Below are 5757 nucleotides of genomic sequence, written 5' to 3' on the forward strand. Positions count from 1 at the left end.
TAGAGGAGAGACTGTGGAAATGATGATGGCAACAAATGTACAAACATGCTTGACACAATGGATGGATGTATGGATTGCGATAAGAGTTGTATGAGTCCCCAATAAAATTATTGTTTTTTAAAAGAAAGAAGAGTCATAGCACCAATAGACATGTGCAGCCCCAAGTTCATGCTGCCCTATTGATAATGGCAGAAAGAGGGTAACGACCTACATGCCCACTGATGGAAGGATGGATGAACTTTGGTACAGGAACACAAAGAAATACTCTGCAGCACTAAAAACTACAGATGAACCAGCAACACTTCACAACATCGATGAACCAGGGACATCATACTGAGTATAACTAGCTAATCACAAAAGGGCAAATATTGAATGAAATTACTATTATCTAGAGTCAAGAAACGTTTTTCACAGTAAAAGAAACAGACTTTGATAGTTATGGGGGAAGGCAGGCAGGAAGGAATGTTACAGGATAGAAGGTGGACAGGTATTAACTTGGGTGAAGGGGAAGATCTGACTCAACAAGAGGGACGTGGGCAAGGAGTGATAGAGACAGGGAAAGCTATGGGGGTGCAAGAGTTAAAGGCACAATCACTCCAGTGAACTAGTGGACCAGGCACACATTCGTCCCTACAAACTTGAGACCAAAAGAACTACATGATGCCTGGCTACCACCACCCTCGACTCTGAAAATGATCACACTAGAAGTTCCTGCACAGAGTGAGGGACAATGCAGAACAAAACTCAAAATCACAAAGGAGATCAAGCTCACTGGTCAGAAACAGGTGGGGGGGACCCCTAAAGACTATGGTCCTCAGTCACACTTCAGTTTGGAAACTGAACACACCTCTGTGGTTGAGTAATCAGCCATAAGCTCAGAAGGGAAGTGTCCAGACACGGACAAAGCGCAGAGCACGGGAAGAGTGGAAGGAAAGGAAAGAGAAAACAGGATGAAAGTGGAGTGGGCGATGGCACAGTGATGGGATTGTCCTGGATCCGTGGAAACAAATAGGAACTGCTGAATGTAAAACTGATGATCTTGGGTCAAGGGCTGGGAGCAGGGAACAGTGGAGCCTGGTATAATAGGACAGAAACCCAGTGCTGGAGCAGAAAAGGAACTGAACTACAAAATTGGTTTGAGGATTTGCTAGCAGCAAAATCCCAATGTTAATTTCTTGTTTTGAAAAATGCGTCATGGTTATGTACTATTCTACTATGTATATTCTAAGGGAAAATGAATGGAAAACATCTAGGAACTCTACATTTTCTTTGTACCTTTTGCACAATTTCAATATTATTGCACAAGATAATGCTTATTCGCTTTTTAAAAAAGCTAACATCAAAATCTTCTATCAGAAAAGATAGATTTTGAAGTATAAATTTGTCATTATAACAAAGATTTATTCATCTATTTTTCCTTTTTTTTAAAAAAGTTAATGCATATAACATATAATTCCATTGTTCAATCACATCAAGTAGTATGATGCAAGTGCTACTACAATCAGTTTCCAAACATTCTTGTCTTTGGACTCCTTGACATTGGTTCCCTATCACGCATGTTCCCCCACCCACCATCACTGTACCCCCTTCCCCCAGAAACCCTTATGCTACTTGCTGTTCCTATAGGTTCATCAATACTGGGTTTCCTATACTGAAAAATGGAAAAACATATAACTCAAATTCAAGAGGAGCACACCCAATGACATAAAACATTGAGATAAACCCCAATAGGAACAAACAAAAGATACCCCCAAAATTGAAAACCAGAACCGGCCTAATGCGCATCAGAGCGGGGATCACCCAACAAGGTATCAACTATTCAAGTCGGGTTTATCCTTTGGATCTCCTATAGTCGACTCTCTAATATACTCTGTTAGTAACCACTTTCCTCCCATCCCTGCATCATGGATAGAGGGAAATCACCTACCAGAAGTTTGTTTCCTGTGTAGTTCCCATAAATGTATCTTGGGCTCCCACTGTCATCCATCCCATTCTAACATCTGGATTATCACAATTTAGGCTCTGATACTACAACCTTCTTTGATTTTGGATTATAGACACAATCCTCCAGTGACTAATGTTGGAATGCTTCTTCCATGTGGATAAAGTTGTCATCTCACTTAGATGGCTGCTTGTTTGGAAACACGACTTTAAGGCTCCCTACACTATTTTATCTGATAGCCAGGCACCATCTAATTTCTTCACCACATTTTGCTATAGCACCCATATCTTCAGTGTTCCCTTCCTGAGGACAAATATTGAACAGGGCCATGATATAAGAATTAATTGTTCTTAAGTTGAAGTTAGGATGTATTGCAAGCCCAAAACCCATTCCTGGATCTTGTATAGTCACAGGTTTGTCGGAATAATACATAGCTTAATACAGCATATTGATGAAGCAACACCACGTTTGTCTGCCTACCAACAATTGAACAATCTTAGTACAGCTGCCTGCTGCTTGTTCAAACACCATGCATTTTCTGTCTTAGGTCCTCAGGTTATAAGTAGAGTCCAGTTCGCCCAGTGGATTTCCCACAATGGATCTCACTGATGCAGCTTCTGGAGCGTGCAGTGCGCCTTGGAGACCCAGGTCCAATGCTCCAGCTCTCCATGACACCCAGCCTGGGCACCCAGAAGCCTGCATTAGTGAGGGTCATTCGGTGCAGACCACCAGGGACATGCCCCACCTAGGGTACCCAAAACCATTTTCAGTCATTCTGTCCCCCAACTAGTGGTTGGTTCTCCTGCTTTTCCTACCAACTGTCATGCATTTGTGCTTCCCCAGACCTGTTTGCTCCCTTCCCCTCTCTCACTGGATTTTCCCAGCAGAATTCCTCCTCATCCCTCTGACAGAGCTGCCTAACAGTCCAGGAAGGGGGGTGGGGGGTGGGGGCTCATCATAGCTTTGCATGGAAGCCACTCAGTAGACAACATCCCCTTTCCCTCCTTAAGCCTTTGATCCCAGCTGAAGTGAGGCACTCTCCTGCAAAGTGACCTTCAAAATACTTACCTAGAGCAGGTGGTGTGTGGTCCATTGACACCATCGGGCTCTCCACCAGGCTGTCTGGCTCCACTGGCCATCTATTTTTATTCAGGCAGAAGTCGAAGTAAAATTTTCTTTTTATACACCTACAATTCTATGTTGACAGGGCAAAGTAGTCGTGTAATTTAAAATATAGAAACAATGTAATGAGATAAATGTTGCTATGAAAATAAGAGATTTTATAGGTTTAAGAAGCTGATGCACTCACAAATAAATATAAAGCAGTCATGGATTAAGGCTACTGGCTAGAAGTTCAGCCATTTGAACCCACCAACAGCTTCATGTGAGAAAGATGAGGCTTTCTGCTCCTGTGAAGATTTACAGCCTGGGAACCCCAGGAGGCAGCCACTCTGTCCAATAGGGCTCCTATGAGCAGGAATTTACCATCCGACAGTGATTTTCTTGTTTCAGATTAGATTTTATGAAAAATGTGCTACAAATTCTAACCACTCGATTAAGGAATAAATGGAGGGAAATGCCAATCCCAAGCATGCAACATTAACTAAGCCTGGTATCAATCAGTCATTTAAGTGCTATTCTTTAAATATATAAAATATTTGCATTCTGTTTTGCCTTTAAGGTTCATAAAACACCCCATATTTTCATTTGTACTTTCCTGTCCTGTAATTTTTTTTAAGATGGAAAACTCGTTATTCATTAAACAGCAAAACAAATATTTATTTTTGTGCTTTATATGTGCAATGAATTCTCAAAGCATTATTTTTTGTATCAAAATATAGATAATGCTGATTATAAAATGTCACTGATATTCCTAGAACAAAATGAAATGCATTCAAATATATTCAACAAATAGGATAAATGTGCAAAGCTATATTATAGAATCTAAATATGATATGCATGCACTTGTCCCATTTCAATAAGTCTAATTTACTGCGATGTCTTTCAAAATTTGAATGATATAATTGGATTATATATTTCAATATGTACCACAATCTTCCGTCCAATAATCTCTATAGAACTAAAAAGAGCAAACCAAGAATTATAGCAGAAGTAATAAGAAATGTCACGTTTTTATCCTCTCTATTTGTTCGTCATTTTCATAATGAGCTCAGAGTAATTCCCCACTTTTTCATCAGTCTAGTCTTTGGTAAATATGATTTCTTATTCATGGAATTTTGTGTTTTATATACCCTCAGAGGTGCTGGGAGCTCTTTTTCCTGTTGAGAATACATAACATGCTGTGCTACTCACCAGAGTCCCCTCCACTCATTAACCCTCTAACCTTACCATCTACTCTCCTACTTGTCACTCGATTCCCAAACCACAGACTTTCTCCTATTAGTTGAGAAAAGCTGAGAATACAGTCTGGATACTGTTGTTAGATGCCATTAACTCTGTTCCAAGTCATAGCACTGAATGCAACGCTGTGCGGTTTTGCAAAGGTGCAGGACTAACTGTTCTCATGTTCGAGCCCCTCTGCGGTAGTTACAGAACTTCATGTCAACTTGAAGATACATAACAGTGTAGGGGTGGAGTCTAGCCTGTCAGTCAGGTCACAGCCGGATGGTACCTCCTTATAGCCATGGTCTTCTCATAAGGAGGGCCCTGGGAACTTTCCCCTCTCTCTCAGCCATCACCTTCCTCCTGGTGGATCCTGGGTGCTGTGAGCCCTGTGGTGTGGCTACCACCACTGGATCCACAACCACTTTGCACCCACCAACCTATGATCTTCCTGCATTCTGCATCACTGCATATGGCTGCGTGATTCTGAAGAGGGACTAGTGCTGGACTTGTGGACTTGATCTGGACTGGGCTGGGACGTTTGCTTGCTTAATTATATCAATTACTTCTTGATATAAAGCTCTCTCTTACACATATATGAGTGTCACTGCATTTGTTTCACTAGTCAACCTGGCCTCGCACATTATGGTACCTGAGGAGTGGGGGACTAGAGACACAATCATGAAGATGGGGAGTCTGTGCTTGTCTGACCTCTACCTTATAGTAGTTCTTCTTCTTTCGCTAGTCCAAGGCCAGATAGGGCCACACGGTTTACCTGATTGTTTTCCAGAGAAGACATGTAAAGTGAAGGTTTTGATTCCTAGAAAATGTCTCTGGTTATTCCTAACTGAAAGGCAAGAATGAATATGATAAGCGTGAATTTGGAGCTCAGGGGCCAAAACCACCCCTTGCACTTCTCTGAGGCTGCTTAGTCAAAATGGCTGACCCAAGGCCCGGCCCTGGCTTGATGCTGTCAGAGGCCTAAGGCCATATTGAATATGAATGGGGTAGTTTGGATAAGAAAGGATTGAATTTGACCATTTTAAGAAATGTGTTTAGGGGACTTTCCAGGAAGATGACACTCAGTTAGCCCCCTGTGGCAGTGGCATAATCTCCTGTCAACTTGTGGGGGGGTGGGGGGTGGGGGGTGGGGTCTAGCTTGTCAATCAGATCATAGCCGCTGAGGCCTCTGTGTGGGCATAGCCTTCACCTAAGGATTCTGGGAACTCCTATCTTCCTCCCTAGAAGTGGGACACAGACTCTCTCTCCCTGTGAGCCAATCCTGTTCACAAGACACATGGAGCCATGCTACAGCCTTGGAGCTGGGGAAGCCACATGCAGACCCCCGCCAGCATTGAGATGCTTCCACTGCCACTGAATCCACAAGACTTTCCACCCACTGGCCTGTGATCTTCCTGCATTTGGGATCATTGTATATTTTGCATGAGTCTGGAGAGGAATTTATAGATTGG

Source organism: Echinops telfairi, unplaced genomic scaffold (genome assembly GCF_000313985.2).
Source record: "Echinops telfairi isolate 266 unplaced genomic scaffold, ASM31398v2 ScPeMD7_23;HRSCAF=83, whole genome shotgun sequence".
In the NCBI taxonomy this organism is placed as follows: domain Eukaryota; kingdom Metazoa; phylum Chordata; class Mammalia; order Afrosoricida; family Tenrecidae; genus Echinops; species Echinops telfairi.